General features: G+C 37.7%; 1 protein-coding gene and 1 long non-coding RNA gene across 2 annotated transcripts in view; one reads left to right on the top strand and one right to left on the bottom strand.

Moving 5' to 3' along the window:
* Nucleotides 1-25,021, top strand: part of reln (reelin) — a 376,800-nt gene that overhangs the window by 142,391 nt on the left and 209,388 nt on the right. The window lies entirely within an intron of this gene.
* LOC141349669 (uncharacterized) lies at nt 18,231-24,152 on the bottom strand. Its single transcript, XR_012357609.1, has 3 exons — nt 20,552-24,152; nt 20,328-20,474; nt 18,231-20,252 (listed from the first exon to the last, which is right to left on the bottom strand). It is a non-coding gene; the product is annotated as an uncharacterized lncRNA (long non-coding RNA).

Raw genomic sequence — 25,021 nt, 5'->3', positions numbered from 1 at the left:
ACCAGCAGCTTCAGTAAAGCAAAAATAACGACATATCATTAAAACTGTGAATTTGAGAAAACAGCTATACTGTTATTAAATGATTCAGACTGTTTTTTAATCAATGGGGCTCTAAAATGAAATGAATGACAACTATAGCAGATTACAACATAGATTTCCATTGATTTCTTAAACCTGTTGCAAGGTCAGAAGCTTTAATATACATAACTGGACTAGTTTAGCCTTAGTTGCATTTCAGTTTGATCACAATCAACTCGATTCACGACTGCATAAAAATCCTTCTTTGGCATATTGCGTTGCAAAACACGTGTGTAACCGATCGCATTTCTAGTTTGTTAATTAGCTTATACGGGCTACGTTAATTAAAACAGCCCCCTTTACGGCGCCCCTGCCAGAACATAACCTGCCCCAGGGCAGGTTAGCCGTGCAGCGTAAGATACCATGGCGACGAACACCGATTAAAGCCGCGCTACTTTCATGGTACCTAAAACCCAGGGTTGGCGCGAACTAATCTTAAACTTACCTGGCTATCCACTTAAACCGCCTTCATGGTATAGGCCCCTAGACTAGAGACTGGATGAACACTTGACTACCACAGAAATAACAAAAACGAACAAGCACAGGACATGAAACACAAGGACTTTGAGGCTATGTTTACACGTGGGCGGCTATTTTCATAAACGGACATTTCAACCTCTCCGGTTTCAAAAATAATATTGTGCACACATGTCAGTTTTCAGAAAAGTGTTTATTTACACGTACCCGTGCATATTTGCCGTCAAGAGACACTCAAGCCCACGTAAGCCAATCACCGGCAGCGCTGGTGGTGACGTGAACTGGTTCTTCATGTTGGAGGGAGGAGTTGTTGCAGTAGGTGATTGATGACGTCAAAGTACCGCGAGAGCGAGTTGAGGAACCACACGTAGAGGTCTAATTTCGAATCGCTCTCGCGGTACTTTGACATCATCCGTCCGTCGGTTCTTGCACCGCCGCATGAAGTCAAACACGCGTAAAATTGCTGACCTCCGAGCACTCGTCTCTGCTCCTCGACATAATGGAGCAGCTGTATTTGCAAATACAAACACACGAAACGAGTTTGCACGAACATAAATGTGATCTTGGAAGCATTCAGAGTAGCAGTCACATGTAAACATGGGTCGCACCTTTGACGTAGGTGCGAGCTCTGGCGCATACTCTGTGACGTTGCCTGCTTAAACATCCGTTTGTCTCACTTTACATGCAACCGTGCAACCGAAGATTTTCAAGAACTCCACTCTGGCCGGAGTTTTTAGAAACAATCGGTTTCAGAGGCGAGTTCTCCGTTTGCGTGTAAACGAGGGGCACAAATGAAGGTAAATCTCTCAGTTTTTAAAAATAACCATGTACGTGTAAACAGAGCCTAAATAAGGGAGTAAATCAAGAGGGGAACAGGTGCTAGGGATCAAACAATCAAACCAATGAGAATAACAAGGGAGCGGGGTAAAAGAGACGAGACAAGGAAAACACATGGCCTGATATCAACACACCATGGCCACGTGTTCCCACACAGAACATGGTACTGTCAGAATCCTGTCAAATAGAACTAGACATTAAAACAAGACAAGATTCTGACAGAATCCTGACAGATTATGGTTAGAACATAGAGATCATTGACCATTCACTTGTCAACTCTTTAATGATCTGAAGTTCAAGTTCCAGTTTATGTGTTAGCAGTCCACATTTGCTTATGGTAACCACTTCATTAATGATGTACCACCAGCTGTTAGGTTTACATTAATGGATATTCTTTCCCAAATCAACTGACACTAAAATCAAGTTATAAAAATGAAAAGTACTGTAAGCACATTCTCTGGGAACGAAACCTATGTATCAGTCACAGCTTGTGAAATGTCAAGTCAATAAATAGGCCTCAGTTTGCATGCTTATTCACTTCAATTCAATTCAATTCAATTCAATTCAATTCAATTTTATTTTCACAATAGTTAATTGTTTCAAAGCAGCTTTACATTAATAGAAACAGTGAAAAGCACAGAAAAGCGACAGATAGCACAACATAATACACAATAGCATAAGCAGTTAAATTTGTTGCGGCTATGACTCAACATTATAACGAGCATATTACTAATGTACATCTAGAAGAGGAAGCTAAGTTAAGCCCAATAAGGCTGCCTCCCCGGGTTAAAAAAAACCCTAGGAGAAAAAAACCCAGGCTTTTAGCCGAGGAAATAAAAAAAGTCCTAGGAGGGAAAAACCCTTGGGAGATATATATATACACACAAACATATAAACGGATAAGGAGATTAAGCGGGGATTAAGCGGGTTCTGCCGGTGATCGTTGGTCAGGCATCAGCTGGGCATCACGTTGAAGGACGGCCAGTAGATCAGAGGTTTGCTGACTTTCACATTTACCGGAACTGGGTCTGTTTGTCTCATTGTCCTCGGGGTCGAGACAGGGAGAGAAAAACAAAATCATATTAGCGTAGGGGCTGTTCACATGCAATGCAAGTGTCACACAGTGATGTGGTTTAATCAGCTTAGTTTCAGACAGACTAACTATTGCGGCATAATTATATTATCCACAGTTGAGGATTTTGCAAATTGGGGGCCCACTGCAACGGTATATATGGTAACTAAGGGTCACCTTCCGATCTTTAAGAAACATGAAACCTGTCGAACCGTTTGACTAAGGCCTGAAGCCCCACTGTCGTCGTTAATGCAGGTTCAGTGGCAAATGGGTCTATATTGCATACTATTTACAAGACCACAAGAAAACGCCAACATCGCAACCTGACCATACGTGTCAACCCGTTTGACTAAGGCTGGAGGCCCCACTGTCGTCGTTAATGCAGGTTCAGTGGCAAACGGGTCTGTATGGCATACTATTCACAAGACACACGAAAGCACCAAAATCGCAACCCGACCATACGTGCCAACCCGTTTGACTAAAGCCGGAAGCCCCACTGTCGTCGTTAATGCAGGTTCAGTGGCAATCGGGTCTGTATGGCATACTATTCGCAAGACAAAGAAAGCGCCAAAATCACAACCCAACCATGCAAGACAAAGAAAGCGCCAAAATCACAACCCAACCATACGTGCCAACCCGTTTGACTAAGGCTGGAGGCCCCACTGTCGTCGTTAATGCAGGTTCAGTGGCAAATGGGTTTGTATGGCATACTATTCACAAGACACATGAAACGCCAAAATCCCAACCCGACCATACGTGCCAACCCGTTTAACTAAGGCCGGGAGCCCCACCGTCGTCGTTAATGCAGGTTCAGTGGAAAACGGGTCTGTATGGCACCCTATTCACAAGATACACGAAAGTTCCAAAATCGCAACCCGACCATACGATAAGATAAGGTTTTTATTTATTTATTTGGTTGGTCTGTGTTATGACCACGAGTGCATTGTTCCGTACAAATAACTATTTCGAGTTAAGTACCTTTACTAGACAAATTATACGAATGCTTTGTTAAAGAGAAAAGTTTTAGGTCTAGATTTAAAATGATCGACTGTGTCTGATTCTCGGACATCGGTTGGTAAATCATTCCAGAGCTTAGGGGCTAAGTAGGAAAAGGATCTTCCACTTTTAGACACTTTTGATAGTCTAGGGATAATCAAGAGACCAGAATTTTGCGACCGTAGTGTGCGTGATGGATTGTATTCTGATAGTAATTCTCTAAGATATGAGGGTGCTAGGCCATTTAAAGCTTTGTAGGTGATTAGTGATATTTTAAATTGTATGCGATATTTAACTGGTAGCCAGTGTAAAGATGCCAGAATTGGGCTTATGTGGTCATACTTTTTAGATCGAGTAAGTACCCTTGCAGAAGCGTTTTGAACTAGCTGAAGCTTGTTTACTTGATTTGCATGGCATCCCCCGAGTAGCAAGTTACAATAGTCTATTCTAGAGGTGATAAAAGCATGGATAAGCTTCTCTGCGTCAGATGTAGACAGTATATGGCGTATTTTGAGATATTTCTAAGATGGAAGAATCCTGTGCGGCAGACGTTGGCGATATGACTATCGAAGGATAAGTTGCTGTCGAACATCACACTTAAGTTCCTAACCGTGGAAGATGGCACCACAGTGCAGCCATCTATGTGCAACTTGTAATCTGACATATTATGTTTGTAGCGATTCGGTTCAATAATAAGTATCTCTGTCTTATTGGAGTTGAGCTTAAGAAAGTTATGTGCCATCCAGTCACTAACATCGCTAATGCAGTCTGTTAGCTTAGAAAACGTGTGTGTTTCGCTGGGATGTGAGGAGATGTAAAGCTGGGTATCATCCGCATAGCAGTGAAAACTTATGTTATGTTTCCTGATAATGTCTCCTAGGGGTAACATAAATAACGAGAACAGGATAGGACCTAAAACTGATCCCTGCGGTACACCGTATTTAACCAGGGAGTGATATGACTCTTCCTCGTTTACATAAACAAAGTGATAGCAATTGGTTAGATACGACCTAAACCAGGCTAGCGCCTGACCACTGATACCAACATAGTTTTCTAGTTTATTGAGTAAGATTGTGTGATCTATTGTGTCAAAGGCTGCACTACGGTCTAGTAATATAAGAATTGAGATTTCACCACGATCGGATGTTAATAGGAGGTCATTTGTAACTCTAAGCAACACTGTCTCTGTGCTATGGTGGAGCCTGAATCCTGATTGGAACTTTTCATATGTACTATTATTTGTCAAGAATGTGTGTAACTGGCTTGCCACTACCTTTTCTAATATTTTCGAAAGAAAAGGGAGATTTGAGATTGGTCCAAAGTTATTAAGCTCTCCCTGATCAAGCTGTGGTTTTTTAATCAGCGGTTTAATAACTGCTAGTTTGAAAGCTGTTGGAACGTATCCTATTTCTAGCGATGAGTTAAAGATATTTAGAACCGGGGTTGACACTACAGGGAAAACCTCTTTAAGTAGTTTTGTAGGAACGGGGTCTAATATACAGGACGATGATTTGGATGATGTAACTAGTCTAGAGAGCTCATCTATTGTAGTAGGTTTAAATGAATCAAGATGTTTGTGTGGTAGTCTAGTGTTAAGTGAACTAATGGGTAGAGTGGTGGCTGCCTGGGTAGCTACGATGTTTTCCCTAATAGCCGTAATTTTGTTAGAAAAGAAGTTCATGAAGTCATTACTATTGTGTTGAAGTTTACTATTGGTTTCTGTTTGTTCTTTGTTTCTAGTCAGTATTGCAACGGTGCTAAAGAGGAAACAAGGGTTATTATGATTCTCATTTATAAGCTTGCTAAGATAGGTAGATCTGGCGGTTTAAATAGCCTGTCTGTAGTGTTTAACACTCTCTTTCCATGCTGCACACCATACCTCTAACTTTGTGCTTCTATAATTTCTTTCCATTTTCCTAGTTGCCTTTTTGAGGGCTGCGGTGTGATGGTCATACCATGGAGCTGGCGTTTTTTCTTTGATTCTCTTTTTTCTAATGGGAGCAACGGCATCCAATGTGTTAGAACAGACATTGTTTAGGTTTTCTATTACAATATCTAGATCGTCACAGTTATCTGCTACATGTTTAATTTGGGACAGGTCTGGAAGAGTGCTAATAAAGCTATCTTTAGTGGTGGAAATTATTGTTCTGGCTAATCTGTAGCATGTTGGGGATCGAGTGATCCTATCTAGAAGTACAGTGTATGACACAACGTAATGGTCAGAAACGGCATCACTCTGAGGTGATATTTTGATGTCATTAATATTGAGTCCGAGTGACAGAATTAAGTCTAATGTGTGCTTACGAGTATGCGTTGGCCCTGTCACGTTTTGTCTAATATTGAGAGAATTTAGAACATCCATAAACGCACGTCCTAATGCATCTTTTGGGTTATCCACATGAATATTAAAATCACCAACGATAAGAGCTTTATCTACAGTGACTACAAGCTCAGACAGGAAATCTGCTATTTCTTTAAGGAAATCTGCATGGTGGCCCGGAGGTCTATAGATTGTAGCTAAGGCAAAAGAGAGCTGTTTGTGTTTACGATCAGTTATTTTCATATTTAACAACATTAGTTCAAATGATTTAAATTTTAGTTCAGATTTTTGGTTTACTTTAAAAAAATGTTTTGTATATTGTAGCTACACTACCCCCTCTCCCTTTTAATCGAGGTTCGTGTTTATAATAATAGTCTTGTGGGGTGGATTCGTTTAAACTAATGTAGTCGTCTGCTTTAAGCCAAGTTTCTGTTAAACAGAGTGCATCTAAGTTTTGGTATGTAATTATTTCATTGACAATAGGTTCTTTATTGGTAAGCGATCTAATGTTAAGAAGGCCGAATTTTAACATTCGAGGTTCATCTGTTAATGTATTGTTTTCTAATTTTATATTAATCAGATTTGTACCAGATGTGGCAAGCGGTGCTCTGTATTTATTTGTTCGGGGAACAGATACAGTTGAAATGTGTTGATATTCTGATAAGATTGACTCGAAGTGCTGGGATATAAGTGATCTTGACATATCACGGCAGCTAACAGACGGACGGTTAAGCCGACCAGTCTGTTTCCTGACCTGTACCCTGGATAGTCAGACTGTATTAGAAGTATATATATATATCTATATCTATCTATATCTATATCTATATCTATATCTATATATATATATATATATATATATATATATATATATATATATATATATATATACAGTCTTGTTCAAAATAATAGCAGTACAATGTGACTAACCAGAATAATCAAGGTTTTTAGTATATATTTTTTATTGCTACGTGGCAAACAAGTTACCTGGGGCCTATACCATGAAGCCGGTTTAAGTGGATAGCCAGGTAAGTTTAAGATTAGTTTGCGCCAACCCTGGGTTTTAGGTACCATGAAAGTAGCGCGGCTTTAATCGGTGTTCGTCGCCATGGTATCTTAAGCTGCACGGCTAACCTGCCCCGGGGCAGGTTATGTTCTGGAATTTGAGATCTGAGACTGCAGTTTGACCAATCAGCTGCTAGCAAAGAAATATATAGGTGACGTAACTACTAGCGTCAAATTTTATTTATTTGTATTTTTTTAATTGAACATATTAAAATACAAACATTAAGGCATATTCAACAATCAATATTTCCGTGTTGATACCACATTTAAAAAAAAGAAGAAAAAAAAGAAAAGGAGGGTGAGGGTCTTAATCTTAAACATCCAAAGCTTGTGTGCGGTCGGTGGGGAAAACACGGTTTGTCGAGCCATGCGCAAGGTGGTCCTCGCACTGTAAGAAAGCCTACATTAACAGCTTTAATGTTCCACGGACATTTCCTAACCATGTCTTTAAAAGAGGGCTTTTATAAAATTCCCTGTAAGATTATTAACAAATTTAACAATGTAAATTAACTTTAAAAAGCATGTTTCACTTTGGGTACCTAAATAAATTATACAATGAAGTACATGTTAATGTACATGTTACATTAAAAAGAGCAGAGGCAGTATTATTTCACTCTTGAAATAAATTTTTATAATCTTCATAATTTTGTATAATTAGCTCATGCTCCTCCGCTAAAAAATACACTGCTCGTACGTGCTCTCTCTATTTTCTAATCCGATTGGTTGTTCGGTGCCGACGTCACTCTTTTATGTGCACGCGCGGGTGGAGTAATCATAGCCTAAAGATCAAAGCCTGAGTTGACAGAGAAAGTTGATAAGCCGCTTCATGGGACCAATAAAGCCTGATTGCATAGGTTTGGTTTTGTCAAGTCAAAACCAATCCTGTAACCCCGAGTTTGTTCAGCTACCTTCATGGTATAGGCCCCAGTAGGTTCAGTAGATTCTCAGAAAACAAATGAGACCCGGCATTCATGATGTGCACGCTCTTAAGGCTGTGCAATTGGGCAAGTAGTCAAATTAGTTGAGAGGGGTGTGTTCAAAAAAATAGCAGTGTGGCATTCAATGACGGAGGTCATCAATTTTGTGAAGAAACAGGTGTGAATCAGGTGGCCCCTATTTAAGGATGAAGCCAATACTTGTTGAACATGCATTTGAAAGCTGAGGAAAATGGGTCGTTCAAGACATTGTTCAGAAGAACAGCGTACTTTGATTAAAAAGTTGATTGGAGAGGGGAAAACCTATAAAGAGGTGCAAAAATTATAGGCTGTTCAGCTAAAATGAAGAACATTTTGTGGACTGATGAGAGTAAAATTGTTCTTTTTGGGTCCAAGGGCCACAGGCAGTTTGTGAGACGACCCCCAAACTCTGAATTCAAGGCACAGTACACAGTGAAGACAGTGAAGCATGGAGGTGCAAGCATCATGATATGGGCATGTTTCTCCTACTATGGTGTTGGGCCTATTTATCGCATACCAGGGATCATGGATCAGTTTGCATATGTTAAAATACTTGAATAGGTCATGTTGCCCTATGCTAAAGAGGACATGCCCTTGAAATGGTTGTTTCAACAAGACAATGACCCAAAACACACTAGTAAACGGGCAAATTCTTGGTTCCAAACCAACAAAATTAATGTTATGGAGTGGCCAGCCCAATCTCCAGACCTTAATCCAATTGAGAACTTGTGGGGTGATATAAAAAATGCTGTTTCTGAAGCAAAACCAAGAAATGTGAATGAATTGTGGAATGTTGTTAAAGAATCATGGAGTGGAATAACAGCTGAGAGGTGCCACAAGTTGGTTGACTCCATGCCACACAGATGTCAAGCAGTTTTAAAAAACTGTGGTCATACAACTAAATATTAGTTTAGTGATTCACAGGATTGCTAAATCCCAGAAAAAAAAAATGTTTGTACAAAATAGTTTTGAGTTTGTACAGTCAAAGGTAGACACTGCTATTTTTTTGAACACACCCCTTTCAACTGGTTGCCCAATTGCGCAGCCTTGAGAGCGTGCATATCGTGAATGCTGGGTCTTGTTTGTTTTCTGAGAATCTGCTGAGCCTACTGGTGGCTTGTTTGCCACGTAGCAATAAAAAATATACTAAAAACCTTGATTATTCTGGTTAGTCACATTGTACTGGTATTATTTTGAACAAGACTGTATATATATATGTATATATGTATATTAATAACATATTAATATATGTTGCAACATGATCTCACAAAGTTCCATGGGATAGTCACGGAATTTTGTGCTCATTTTTCCATGGCATTCTCACGGATCTCCGCATTTTTCCGTGGCCCTGCTACGGACTGTCTCTTTCCGTGGCATTCTCACGGATTGGTTACTCAACTGCTTTTTCCTATTTTCAAACCATTTTCGCTTCGGTTTAGGGTTAGATTTGGTGTTTGCGTTAGTATGTCACTTTAACTATTGGTTTATACTATTTTTTCTGATTTATTCTTTTATATTTTCTAAACTTTAAACAATTGTCGCCTCTGGCCTAATCACAGCCGTGATGATATAGAGCTATATCACAGGACTCCGAGAGCGATATTGCTTTTATACAACAGTTCGACGGCACACGTTTGAAAAACGAAAACTAGAAAACAACAACGGAGTTATTTTAAAAGACTCTTTGTTTGAGAACTACTACTTCCATCACGGATTTGAGGGCGGCCAGAATGACAGGTAACACTTTCGGCTGCTTTGAATCTCATAACAACTCAATGGACGGAAAAGCAGTTTCTTTATGTTACCGTTTCTTGGTCACAAAGTGTAGTTTTAAGATTAGTTCAGTCGAGAATGTATATGTACTATATTTAAATCTGCAGTCGATTAGTAAAGATAGCGCCTGTTTGAACGTTTGCTTAGTGAGATTCGGTACGAATGAGAACCAAAGCATGAGCGGACATCAGTGTTCACTCGCCCCGCTGACCACCGCCCTCTCTGGGCTACACCTCTGACAGGGATTCCCTGGCTCTCATGCTGGCCTTGTTTGTTTATGATCGTCAAAATGAGATCAAATCAGCAGTATTTGGTGTCATGATCAAACTATTACTTGTTGTTTTATTCATATTTAGTGTCTTTTGTGTTGTTATTGTTTTGGCGCGAGGTAAAAGTTAATAAAACTATACTTGTATAACGTTACTATTGCTTTCTCATTTATTCTTAACGCGATACGAACACTTGATTATTATTATTAAACTTTGTTCTTGTCAGTACTATATAAAAAGTTTTTTTTATAAGTGTCAGAGAGATGGTTTTGCATGCTGCTTATAAATATATCAGTGGCGATATCTCATAACATGTTTTAATAGTCACATCACGATAAAGTAAATGATCAATGTCCACATTTAAAAGCTGCGGTGCTTACCTGCAGTTCCACGGTGTTTTCACGTTCTGATAAGAGATATAGCTCCAGAAAAAAACAAGTGTTTATATTCCTCTTTCCAAGTGTTAATCGTCCACACGATGTGACAAGACATTACTCCCAATAACTTTAACGTAACATCCAAGAGCGCTGATCTTTGACGGAATAATTACTTCCGATTGGGGATTCACAGACTCATTTATGAGCTAGTAAACTAATGAGACACACGGAGAGTGTTTAAAAACAGGGCGTCTGTGTTTTTCCATTCAGAGATGAGCCTGTTTAGGACCTCCATTCACTAGGTGGCAGAATGATACAAAAGGTGAAGCGGTAACTGTGCCGTTATCAGTACAATATCGTATGGCTCTTAGCCAATCAGATTCGAGAACCAGAAAGATAATAGCATGTACATAGCATCTGTTTGTAAATTATTATTTTTTTCATTACTTTATTATACTGTAGGCATTATTTTTAAATTTGCAGATAAACAATTGAAAATGGATAATAAATAACATTTGAGTTTACTCTAGTTAAAGCCATCAATAATGCATTATAGAACTGTATTATGACTTATAATAAGTAACTTATAACATGGTTATAACAATATTAATCATGTTATTTGAAATACTGTACAAGTGAATCTGCATGATTAAGTAAGAAATATAACTATATAATGACATTATAGCAGTGCAGGCTGCATTTTTATAAATACCCCCATGGAAGTAAACGACTGAGTAGTTATAAATCAGTGTATAGTGGATTATGAGCATGCACATTGAAATGCAAATGCATCACTTTTAACAAATTTGTTTTTTATGGGATATTGGTGATGCTGTGTCTTTACAAATATATGTAAAGAATAGTAATAACTGCCTATAAATTATTATGAAGGGGGTTATAATTCATTATAAGCATGGGCTTCATAGAAAGTGTTACCCAATTTTTATCTGAGAAACTCAGAAAACTTTTTTCCACTGCAGCATTGGGGGAATTGGTTATTCTCTGCCCATCTTGACTTCTGACAGACACTGCCACTCTGAGAGGCTCTTTTAATACCCAGTCATGTTGCCAATTGACCTAATTAGTTGCAAATTGGTCCTTTTGTTGTTCCTTACATGTAAATTTAACTTTTCCGGCCTCTTATTGCTATATGTGCAAACTTTTTTGGAATATGTAGCTCTCATGAAATTCAAAATGAGCCCATATTTGGCATAAATGTCTCACTTTCTACATTTGATATGTTATCTATATTCTATTGTAAATAAAATATAAGTTTAAGAGATTTGTAAATTGTAAAAAAGTGTCCCAACTTATATAATATAACAATTATATAATTCTATATATTTTTTATTTGTTATTTTGTTTTATTGGCTCACTGATAGCATACAAAAGATTTAGCTTCAAATTGAGAGTACAATTAAAAGCTATATGTCAAGTATAAAAATTTATATTTACACAGGAACATTGTATTGTGCTTTAAGTGCTATATATATATATATATATATATATATATATATATATATATATATATATATATATATATATATATATATATATATATATATATATATTAGGGCTGTCAATAGATTAAAATATTTAATCGCAGTTAATCGCATGATTTCATGAGTTAACTCGCGATTAATCGCAAATTAATCGCACATTTTTATAAATGTAACACTTTTTAAGATTTTAATGGTCTAATCTGCATGGATTTGGATAATATATATGCTATATCGCGCGTTAATAAAATTAGTGCCGTTAAAATGAACGCGTTTATTTTGACAGCCCTAATATATATATATATATATATATATATATATATATATATATATATATATATATATATATATATATATATATATATATATATATATATATTGTCACGGCTAGTCCGTGTCATGTTTTGTGTATTGCACTGATCCGTCTCACCTGGACTCTCATTGACTCATTAAGCCAATACACCACACCTGTCTTATGTTTAATTGTCTTTGTATTTATATGCCTTGTTTCTGTCACACCGGTTGCCGGTAGATTGTCATTGTCATTACTTCCATGTCTGTTCCTGTTCACGTTGGATGTTCGTGTGTTACTTACATGCCTGTTATTTTACTCCTCGTGTTTTGTTTCCAGTTTTATTATTAAATGTTATTTATTGGTTCGAACTCTGCGTTTGCGTCCTGTCTCTCCAACCCTGTCGTGACACATATATATATATATATATATATATATATATATATATATATATATATATATATATATATATATATATATATATATATATATTGCACTTGAAGCACAATACTTGTATACTTGACATATACCTTTTAATTGTACTCTCAAAATATATTTATACTTATTATATAAGTTTTAAATTAGTATACTTCAAAAATTATAGCATATATTTTTACTTTAGAAAATATACTAAATTATAATTATTTTGAAGTATGTTAAAAAGCAAATTGTAGCAAATTTGTTGTAAGCATACTTTCAATATATTTAAAGATGGTACATTTCTTTCTAAGTATATTTGTATTTTACTATTGCAAAGTTAATTATACTTAAACCACAATAAAGTATATTTATTTTTCACCAGGGCTATTCATATTGCTATTTTGCAGCTTTCTTAATGTAGCTTTCGTTGTTGCATTTTTACTTTATACTTTTAAGTATGTCAGTAAACAAGTATAGGCCAAATATACTTAGACATTTCTGTTAGTATAGGTCAAGTATACTTTAGTAACAATTTAAGTATATTTCTGAGAAGTACCTAAAGTACATTTTAGAGAAGTACATAAAAAGTAAACTGAAAATATACTTTCTTTTTTTTTTAGTTTAAAAGAAGTATACTTATAGCACACTTGAATAAAGTTATTTTTCATAAGGTTCACCTAAAATTTTTAAAACAGATTTTCACTCACTTGGTCCAGGCCTGCTGTCTTTGATCAACAAGTGCCTGCAAACTGGCTCAGTTCCTGCCAACCTTAAAGTTTACTCAAGAAGCCTTCACTAGACCCTTCTATCAAAAAAAAAAACTTTCTCTGTCTTGCCTTTCATGTCAAACATTTTGGAGAAAATTGTGTTAAATCAACTTCAACGTTTTTTGAATAAAAATTGTATTTATACGATTTTTCAATCAGGCTTTAAATCTGCTCACAGTACTGAGACTGCCCTTTTGCGAGTTTTAAATGATATTTATCTTTCTATTGATTGCGGAGACTCTGTGATTCTTATTCTTCTTGATTTATCAGCTGTATTTAATACTATAGACCACTCCCTTAAATTATCAAGCCTTGAGACCTGGGTAGGTCTAAAAGAAAATGTTTTGAGTCATATCTAACTGACAGAAAGTTCATAGTGAAACTGGGTAACTTTTCCTCCTCCCCTGCCTCGCTGTCTTGTGGCCTTCCATAAGGCTCTATTTTAGCTCCTTCTCTATTTTTGTTATATATGCTACCCCTGGGCTTGATTTTCTGGAAACATTGCCTATCCTTTCATTTCTATGCGGACGACACCCAAATCTATTTACCAATCAGAAAAAATAATCCAGCAGCAATTTAATATCTTCTAAAATGCTAAGAAGAGGTCAAATTGTGGCTGGCACAAAATTTCCTTTTCTTAAATGAAGGAAAGACTGAGGTAATAGGGTTCTCATTTGGGCTGAACACTCAGTCTTTAAGCATCAACCTAGAGAGTTTATCTGTTTTAGTTCTTCAAGAGTGCCGAATCTTGGCATCTTTATTGGTCAGCATCAGCACTTAAAATTTGACAAACACATCTCTTCAGAAATTGGGTCTAGCTTTTACCAACTGTGGCTTCTCTCCAAATTAAACACTTTCTCACCCCTAAGACTCTATAGATGTCTGTTCATGCATTTGTAACCTCTCGCTTAGATTACTGCAACTCTTTTAGTCAGCTGCAAATATGGTTTGACCCTAAAAAATTCTAACAAAAGGTTTCTTGGTGGTTTACAGTAGTATCAGACAACCCAATATCACGAAATTACGTGCCTATATCACGTATGGACCAACGTGAAAATGTCACGTTTTGCCGCGTTTGAGCGTGAGCATGTCACGCTTTTCTGTTTGTGTCACTGTCACGTATTTTTTTACTCAACTTTTTTGTCCTAATTTCTTACCATTGTCGCTTCGGTTTAGGGTTAGATTTACATAAAATGACATCCCTACCCAACTCTAACCCCAACGTCAGGCGACAATTGGTTAAAGTTTAGAAAATATAAAAGAATAAGTCTTGTATCTTTTTTTATAAACCAATACTTAAAGTGACAAATACTTAAAGTGGCATATAACGCAAGCACCAAATCTAACCCTAAACCGAAGCGACAATGGTTTGAAAATAGGACAAAAAAGTTGAGTAACCAATACGTGACAGTGACACAAACAGAAAAGCGTGACATGCTCACGCTCAAACGCGGCAAAACGTGACATTTTAACGTTGGTCCATACCGGATATAGGCACGTAATTTCGTGATATAGGGTTGTATCAGATGTACTTAAAAACATACTAAAAGTTTACCAATGTTTGACTCCAAGAAAGGCCCCATTTTCAAAATGGCGTCCGTCAGGTCCTTAAAAGGACCATTTCTCTCTTGTATTCCCCCTAAACCAGGAATACTGGCGCCGGTAACATGTTTTGACCATTTCATATTCTAATAAACATATTTGAACAATAGATGAGTGATTACATGTCCAATTATATACAAAAGAAATCGTTTACAGGCATATTTAAGCAAGTAATTGCATATTTCTCCTTTCCCATATTGTTTTGCCTACTGTTGGTGGTTTTCTGTAGTACATAGCCATTCTTTAGATTCCAATAAAAAATAAATTCATTAGAACTGTGTGGTACTGTAAAATTAGTCAAAAGAGGGATGCCATGTGAAGGCTCAGTACAGTTAACCCCTTTTATTTATGTATTTTTTTAAAGTTTTATAATCTTTTTTAATACTTTTCTAATTTATACATATATTTTCTAATTTCTTCAGTTGTTTCCTCTTATTCTGGTTTATTTTGTATAATTTTATGCACTGTGACCTTCACTAGATTTACCATTAGTCGTCACACTCTTTCTCCCATAGAGATTGATTATAGTGATTCTCAATTTCACATGGTCCACAAGTAGTCCATATGCCCTCCAACTGCACTGTTGTGTTTGGCAGACAGTTGTGCAATTACAGTGGATCATCTGCAGGAGGCTTTCTGGGGCAGCAGTCTTTCCATTGCATAAACCCCACAGGTTGGTTCATGCCAGCTCACCTTACTTTGGGTAAGTTAGCTTTTCTATTAAGTTTAGTACCACTTTACAGTGAGTTTGGTTGTGCTGGCTGCAGTAGTCCAGTCTGGACAGGACAAGAGCCTGGGACTAGAACTTGTGTAGCATGCTCAGATAGAAAAGGTCTAATTTTACTAATGTTGTAGAGGATTAATCTACAAGAGCGGGCGGTGCTGGCAACATGCTCTGTGAAACTAAGCTGACCATCAATGACCAAACCCAGGTTTCTGGCTGTCCTGAAAGGCATAGGTTGATTGTGATGAATCTTAGGGCCAGATGATATGACAAACAGTTTTATCTTTGTGAAGTTCAGCTGGAGATGATAATCCTTCATCCAGAGTGGCATAGCAGAGGTAGAAAAAGCCATGTTTCCGAATGATAGAACTCAGGAATGTCATGCCAATGTCATAGAAAAGAGCAGTGGTCTAAGCACTGAGCTATGAGGTACCCCGGTATTGAGACATTGGGGTTCAGAGACGTCACCTCTCCAGGATACTCTAAATGACCTCCCTGAGAGGTAAGACCTAAACCATAGTAGCGCTGTGCCAGAGACAACCATAGCCTTGAGGGTCGAAAGGAGGATGTGGGAGATAAATCCAGTAGGATCAGTACAGATTAGTTGCCCTTGTCTGCCTTAGAGCTTCCATGACTGAGAGCAGTGCAGTTTCAGTGTAGTGACCGCTCTTGAAACCAGACTGGTTGCTGTCTAGGAGGTTATTTTGTGTGAAGGAAGAGAGCTGGTCTAAAACCACACACTCAAGAGTCTTGGCAATGAAGGCAAGGAGAGATAAGCACCTGAAGAGTAACTGCTTGTTCATCATATACAACCTCCTGTACAACTTTCAACCAACGTGTGCATGGAAGGGGGCAATGCCACCCGTCCCGTGAAACACGAAATCGTCCCGTATTTACGGGCAAAATGACGCGTATCAAATCAATATGGGACGCGATTTGTCCCGTATTTTACATACACTCTTAAAACGAATGTGTTAAATTGAGATATCTTTCTTATAAGGACAACACATCTAGTGTTTTATTTACATAAACTCAAAATCAATACGAAATAACACATAATGTGTTGAATAGTTTAACACAAAACAATGTGTTAAAATTAACACACCCAGTGTTGTTCCAAGCATAACACAATGATGTGTTAAATTGTGACAATGTGACAAGAATTACACTTATAAAAAAAGTAGGTCTGACATGCTCCAATAGTCATCTCTAGTCCTTTCATTCATTTCAGAAAGCCTCTATAGTCTATTTTCCTTATAGTTTCAGGTAAGCTTAAGCTTCTGATTGCAAAGCAGTTGGGGAGTTTTTGAATAAATCAAGTCCAAGTGAATGACATCAGAGGAGCGCAAGAAAAATTCGAGACAGCTGAACTTGACAGAGAACCTTCCTAATTACTAAGTTATGGATCTGTTAATTTAATAAGTTAATAAAAATATGGTTCACATCTCACAAGTTCCTCCAAAGCTTATTTTTTGTGGTGGTGGTTGAGGAGATCCCCCCTTTATGTAAAGCGCTTTGAGTGTTGCAGAAAAGCGCTAAATAAGTGTAACAAATTATTATTATTATTATTACTTTGTTGCCCTATTTATTATTGTCATAGCTGTGTATTCAATATGACCACTTGTTGTGATATTGAGAGACTGAGTGCATCTGTTCACACTGATTTCAATAGCAGCTATCTTATTATAATGGTATCAATGTTAATATTTTTATGAAAACAAAAAACACATTTAAGTTATGATATACCACCACTGGCACGTACGACATCGGGACTGTGGTCACCGTAGGCGTGTGTGGCCCCCCGCGCTGCGGCAGCTAGGTCCCTTATTTTTCTGTACTTCCTCCATGCACACTAACGTTGGTTGAAAGTTGTACAGGAGGTTGTATATGATGAACAAGCAGTTACTCTTCAGGTGCTTTGAGGCTAGCAAGTGCAAAGGTAGAAACTACTCACTAAGTTAAGGAGTGAATCAAAACATGAATTTGGCATTTGCAAGTTTACCTAGCATGATGGCTAATTAGCGATTAGCACGCTAGTAATATAATACACATTCATTCATGAATAAGAGTACCATTTCATTTTTTAATGTTTAATCTTCAGTGCTGTGACCTTGCTCAGCCAGCTATCCATCGAGTTGTGTGTCATCATCTTACTCAAACATTAGAGTGTCCGTGCTCAACTAAAAGCAGAGACGGGCGGCATCTATCTAGGTGAACCGAACAACGGTGTAATGATTCAGTTCGATTCCCAAGACAAAACGATGCTTACCCGACTGGCCAATAGGAACGTGGCCCCGCCCATGACACAATTTTCACAGAGAAAGCAAAATCCTGACATGAGAGCAAGAAATTGCATCGAGAGCAAAGAAAAGCGTTTTGATAGAAACACTTTTTTTTGTAGAGAAAATGTTTTCACACTAATAGCAAAAAACATGTACTTGAGAGATTTTTTTCTCAGAAATAATTAAAAAAAATTTCAAATGTATATTTTTTATCTTCTACAATGAGAAAATACTTTCTCTCAAAACTTTTTTTTAGTCTCAAATATTATAATTTTTTGCTATTGGTATGAAAACTTTTTCTCTCAAATATTCTTTTTTTCTCATGAAATGCTTCTTTGCTATCAGTGTGATAACTTTTTCTTTCAAATAGTTTTATTTCTCTCAGATCATTTAATTTATCGCATGTAATAAAGAAACATATCTCGCTCCATAGAGATACAGGTCTGTAGTTTTTTAATATTGCAGGATTAATTGTGGGTTTCTTCAGCAGTGGTGCTATCAGGGCCTCTTTAAAAGCTGTGGGTAATGTACTAGTGGAAAGAGATGAATTGGGCACATGGGTGAGAGCAGGGATAACCAATGGAGTAATGACCTGAAGGAGATGGTGGGGTATGAGATTAGTGGGCAGGTAGTCAGGTGTTTAGAAACAAAGATTGTGGAAACATCTGGTTCCGCTAGAAGAGAGAAAGAGGGGAGCGAGCATGCTTTAGGAGTTTGAGCATGTGCAAGAGGTGGCAGCGCAGAGAAACGGACTGCTGATAATGTTAGTTTTCTTCACAAAGAAAGAAGCAAAATCATCAGCCATTAAGTCAGATGAAGGTGGGGAGCGGTTAAAGGTTCAAGTTATATTTAAAAATATAACTTTTTAAAGTTAAATTTTTGGCCATTTTTGCATTTATTTAAACAGTGATAGAGGAGAGGACAGGAAAGTACAGGGAGGAGAGAGGGTATGGAATCAGCAAATGACCACGAGCCGGGAAGTTGGGTCGAAAGTGCAAAAGCACCACATGTCAGTGCGCCGCCACCATCGGCTCCTACGGTAAAACTGATCTTGCATTTAGTGATGACGCTGGTAATGATGTTTCTCTTAGACCAATCAGTTATCTACAGTGCTTTTACATCACGTTTTAGCATTAGCTCAGCTTGCTTGGAACCTTAACTGAGTTTGTACTAAAAAAGTATTGTGTACTACGTACTGTACCCAGTGAAAAAGCCCCCAAAAGTCAGCTGGAAAGCTTCATCCTGGTTGTCCACCAATTTCCATCCCCAATTATGGGTGGGTGTGGTTTAAGTAGTCCAGGATGTATTTTGTTTGAACAAAATGGAATACATTGTGCTGCCAACAACATTTCAATGAGGCAAGTGTGGCATGACGAGAGGGTGACAGGTTAGCTTCTTGACGAAAGCAAAGATTTTGCATAAAATTCCGACTACGCCACCCCGGGACTTACACCCAGGGAAATATTCCTTACACCCAAAAAGGCAGTAAGGCACACAAGTTCATTCCTCTTAAAAGGTAGAGTGAGCAAGAGACGTGGGTATAATACAAGAATAGATTTTTATTTACACATAATCTTTGTAAAAGGAGCACTCTAAAACATACACTCTCTCCACTTCAAAATGCACCACAATCAACACACACTCAAAAAATAAAATTAATAGAAACAAAACGAACACATAGTAATCAGCAGGGCTGAGGTCCCCAGCGGAGGGATTACTTAATCACGACTTGTTTACAAAAAAGGCACACACACACACCCCACTGTGCACTTAGATCACACCACACACTTCAAGTGTTACACAGCACGCACTGAGGAGGAAGCACCACCACCGGACAGATCCATCCACCCATGGGACCCCAGCTCCTGCAACAAATTGAAACAATGTAAATAATTAGGTCACACAAAACAAAATGGTGGCGCCTAGCCTTACTCACAAGGCTGACGACCACCACAAACAATAAAAGAAAAGAATCAAATACGACAATTAAACCACATCCATACAATAAGGCAATATACACGATGCAGGTACTAACAATGTAGCAGTCAGTATTATAAACAGGGCACAGTCCTCAAGAACCCGCTGCAATGAGGAATCTTACATATTAGTACCTTGGATCATATTAACAAAGACAGGTTCACAGACACAGGTTGTTGTCTACTTAGACAATAAGGAAAAAAATAAACAAACCAAGTAAACAGATACTCGATGCATTAAAAACAAAGCTGATGGAAAGCTACTCGTTCACACACCGAGAGCGAACCTTGGCTCTGTAATAGTCACGTTAAAAGTGGAGCGTTACTTCTAGATCCCCAGCAGAACCAGACAGTGTACAGTCCAGATTATAGCAGTGCAGATGATGTCGTTGCTAACAGCGGGGCAACACTGCAGTGCAATAGTTAAAAACAAAGCGTACGGAGAGACACTGAATGGAACGAAAGGGAGAAACCTAGAATAAACAAATATCATATTAGAACTAAATCACAGCGTCACACAACGTTATGAATTTGTGCTGTACACTCACCGAACAGTGGTCACCCCAGACGAATTAACATTTTACCGGCATATGTTAACCAACATCAGGTCAACCTAAAGCCAACTGAGGTTAAACAGTCACGTAACCCACTTTAACAGCACAACGAGGGCACCAGCACGCTGGACAAATGACAGACTAAAACCAACACAACCCTTAGTTTTAAATATCAAACACGAATTAAAACTAACAGTAACATGTTAGCAAAAACTCACCTGCCGCTAACATTGCGAACACCCAGGGGGAAAACAGGACATGACGCATCCCGGGCAGCAGCCAATCGGCTCTTAAAAAGGGACTGCCCCTTCCTAATAGGTGAAATCAGCTGTCAATCACAGCTCACCTAATCCTGCTACACAAGCAATATCAAATGTCAGTATTTTCTTTCACCATCTTCCTAATTGCTAACAATTGTGAAATTAGTTTTGTTAGGTTTAGTATAATGCCAATTTTATACTAAATTTTAGTCTCTTCATAATACCGCTCCTCTCTATCTATCTAAACTTCTTCATCTCTACTCTCCTATTAGAAATCTTTGCTCATCTGACCAGGCTATGCTAGTGGTCCCTCGTGTATGACTTAAGTTATCTACAGTGCTTTTACATCACGTTTTAGCATTAGCTCAGCTTGCTTGGAACCTTAACTGAGTTTGTACTAAAAAAAAGTATTGTGTACTACGTACTGTACCCAGTGAAAAAGCCCCCAAAAGTCAGCTGGAAAGCTTCATCCTGGTTGTCCACCAATTTCCATCCCCAATTATGGGTGTGTGGGGGTGTGTGGTTTAAGTAGTCCAGGATGTATTTTGTTTGAACAAAATGGAATACATTGTGCTGCCAACAACATTTCAATGAGGCAAGCAAATCAAATGTCAGTATTCTCTTTTACCATCTTCCTAATTGCTAACAATTGTAAAATTGGTTTTGTTAGGTTTAGTATAATGCCAATTTTATACTTAAAAACATCTATAGAGGATGCATTGCATATGTAATACCTTATTCAAATTGAAATGAATAACCATTTTAGAGGGCTCTCACACAGGCCTCTGTTGGGGCTATTTTAGAGTTGTTATGATCAAAGTTACACAACTCCAATTTAAGTTATTTTTTGGTGCAATACATTTTTCATTGAATGTCAAGTCTGTATTTTAGCAAGAAAAGGGTATGTGTCTAAAACACATATTGAGTAGGAGTTACATGGCATAGTCTACATCATTCACCCCAAACAAAGATAAAACCTTACAGTAATCTTACAAAATTATGTATTCCATAAGTATTTAACTCATTCACCGCCAGCCTTTTTGAGAAAAGTTGCCCACCTGCATTTTTGTGATTTTAACAAAATTTTCACAAAATTCCTTGCAGGAAAAAATTATTTTCTATAAATATATAAACATACAAATTATATCCAATTAAAGAACACACCCTCTGCTTTCAAACAAACAATAAACAAACAAACAAAATGGGGAAAAAACGTTTCATTATATATTTACTTTTTCTACTTAATTTACCACTGAAATATGGATATTTCTCTTCAAAAATACAACATTTTGACCAAAAAGCTTAAAAAATTGCGTTTTTGTAAAGAAATTTATGTTAGAGATCAGACTCAGAATGACTATCAAACATAAACGCAGTTAAAATAAATCATTATCTCTTTTTAACTTCCGTTTTTGATAAATTCTGGTGGATAAAAGCGGTATTACACATTCACTTTGAAATTCGTCCAGAAAGGCACGTTTATTAGTTAAATATGAAGTTATAAATGGCGAGATAACTCGTCAATGGCGGTGAATGAGTTAAGCATGTCAGTGCAATTTACACAAGTCCAATGGATTCATAGACCCATAAATCATGGGGTTAGACACCAAGATTACTTGACTAGGCCAAATGATGAAGGAGTTAGGATATTTTAAGGGCTTCCTTCCAGACTTGAACGCCATCTTGAAAATTACACCTTTCTAGTGGTCAAACATTGTTAAACTTTTAGTATATTATTAGGGACACCTTATACTACAAAAACAGCTGAGAAACCTTTTGTTATAATTTTTTAGGGTTATGTGTTTTTTTCATATATGCAGCGTCTATTTATATTGTGGTATATCTAAAACTCAGATCAGGCGCCTCCAGCTAGTTCAAAATGCTGCTGCCAGATTTCTATCTAGTTCCCGCAATTATGAACACATCACTTCCATTCTCAAATTTTACAGTGGCTGCCAATTTCTCCGAGAATCGATTTTAAGATTCTACTCTTTGTCTATAAGTCTCTTCATAATACCGCTCCTCTCTATCTATCTGAACTTCTTCATCTCTACTCTCCTATTAGAAATCTTTGCTCATCTGACCAGGCTATGCTAGTGGTCCCCCGTGTATGACTTAAGCGCAGAGGAGAGCATGCCTTTTCTGTGGCCGGTCCTCGCTTATGGAACTCTCTGCCTTTAGAAATTAGGACGGCACCCTTCATCTCTAGTTTTAAGACCTTGTTAAAGACCCTCCTTTTTGATTGCCAGGGGTTCATCTTTGTTCATATTTTATGGCTTATATTAACACTTTCTTTTAAACTGGCTAGTTTATTATATTTATTCTGTCTATTTTTCTTTTAAATATTTTGTTTTCTTTTCTTTCATTTTCTTTAAAAAATTTATTTTAGCTGTGAAATATATTTTACTGTGTATGTGTGTATCTTTTGTGTATGAAATGTCAGATGCACTGTGAAGCACTTTGGTCAGCCATGTGGCTGTTAACCCCCTGGGGTCCAAAAACGCGGCGCCGCGTTTTGACGTGTTTTTTCCTTATCATGGCAGAATCAACTTAAAATACTCCATCATTAATAATCATACACTTACGTGTTTGACATCATTTGAAATGGTAAGGGTCTTCTTTAATATGTGTTCATTCACAATAACAACAGATCTTTGTGTCAAATAAAGAAAATAAACAGGGTGTGCATCCAGACATTTCTGTTTCCGCTAGCTGTCTCTCAAAACACGTTACCAAAATCAATTGAAACTCCGCGAGTACTCGTCACACAAACATGATACACATATCCAAAGAAAGCCTGAAATGTCTACTTTTAAACAAGCTAAATATAGTCGAAAACAAATAATGCCTGTTTATATAATCTGCATTGAAGTAAAGAGAGTACCGTTTTTTTCTGGCTGACTTCATTATCTTTAAAGCTGCCGTCGGCAACTCTGGAGGATTGAGCTGTTTCCAAATGTTTACAATTTCATGTCCCTCCCCCACTACCTCCGAGCAACCTCCCTCAGAGCTCGTTCTCGTCAGCGCGTGTGCAAAAGTATTATTGTGAACGCATACTTAGCAAGAATACTTAGATTACTTACATAACACTCCGAAATACATCCAATGGTTGATAAAGCACAATTACCTGTTGAGAAGAAATGTGGCAAGCTCTGCATCCAGCTTGAAATCTCGTAGATTCCTTTCAAATGCCGGTCCGATATTGATCCTAGTTTCATACGGTCACAGTCGCTTTCTATCTTTGTTTCCTTCTTTTCATTGGTGGTTTTCCTAGCTCTAGTTGTTAACCGAGAAATCGGAAGTTTGTTACTGAAAGTTCTCTCCGCCATCATGCTGTTCAAACCAAAACAACTATGAATTCAGGCGGATGCACGTGATATTGTAACGCGCGCGAGGGGGATGGGGATCTGTGGCACGTGCAGGTACTGTGATTGACAGGCAGATTTTACACAGCCCTGCGCTGATTGGACCAAATGAACCAGCCTGCGCTGATTGGACCAAATGAACCGGGAGCGGTGGATTTTTGCAAAACAAATAACAGGCTCCAGGTGGAGCTAGAAGCGCAGTTTTTTTTCTTAAACAATCTAATTGATGTTGTTCTATCGGAGCATAGTGTTGGTTTCAGTGAATATGATCAAAAAATATGATAAAATAAGTTGCCGACCGCAGCTTTAATTCGGTCACGCCCACAGCCGGTACCCGCTGTTGACATGGAAATCAACAGACGAGCGGTTTAAACCATAATAAACAAAGCGTAAAGTTTATCAGATTTAAAGACTTTACCGCATGTTTGGATTATAAACTTTATACACACACGTGAGGAATATCTTCATTTATGTCTGGACAATGAGAAAGAGAAGCATTTATCTTTAACGTTACCTTAGAAGAACAATGGAGGACGCACTGGAGCTGGAGAAGGAAATTAGAAGTAAGTAACAGTTAATTTATACCATTTATATTTGCTATCATGTAATATGCTCATGGCCTGTGCAGTTCAGCCTACATACAGTAAGCAACCTCAGCAGACTGCACGCTTCGGATTGAAAAACTTTCGCATTGTTTACAAACGAGGACGCGATCTCACGTAATGGCGGATTTCACTGTTGCATGCTGTAACAGTGTTAAACAATTATTCACTTATATCCTTGATGGAAACTTTCAGTAAGCCTGAACTGCTGTATCTTTTAAGTGTGTGCTGTAATATGATTCCATGTTTACATGCTTATTTACAAACAAATCCGCGTGACCTCCCGTAATGACGGATATCTTTTACATGTTTTATAGTGTTAGACACAGTTATTCACTTTCGTATCCTTCATGGCCACTTTGAGTAATGCTGCACTGCGGGATTTGCTGTAAAATGATTCCATGTTGTTTACATGCAACACATTCCATACATTGCGCTTTACACGCGACACCGTTTTTATG

Source organism: Misgurnus anguillicaudatus, chromosome 15 (genome assembly GCF_027580225.2).
Source record: "Misgurnus anguillicaudatus chromosome 15, ASM2758022v2, whole genome shotgun sequence".
Classification (NCBI taxonomy): domain Eukaryota; kingdom Metazoa; phylum Chordata; class Actinopteri; order Cypriniformes; family Cobitidae; genus Misgurnus; species Misgurnus anguillicaudatus.
The sequence above is the reverse complement of the archived record's forward strand: the minus strand, read 5'-3'. Positions and strand labels throughout refer to the sequence as shown.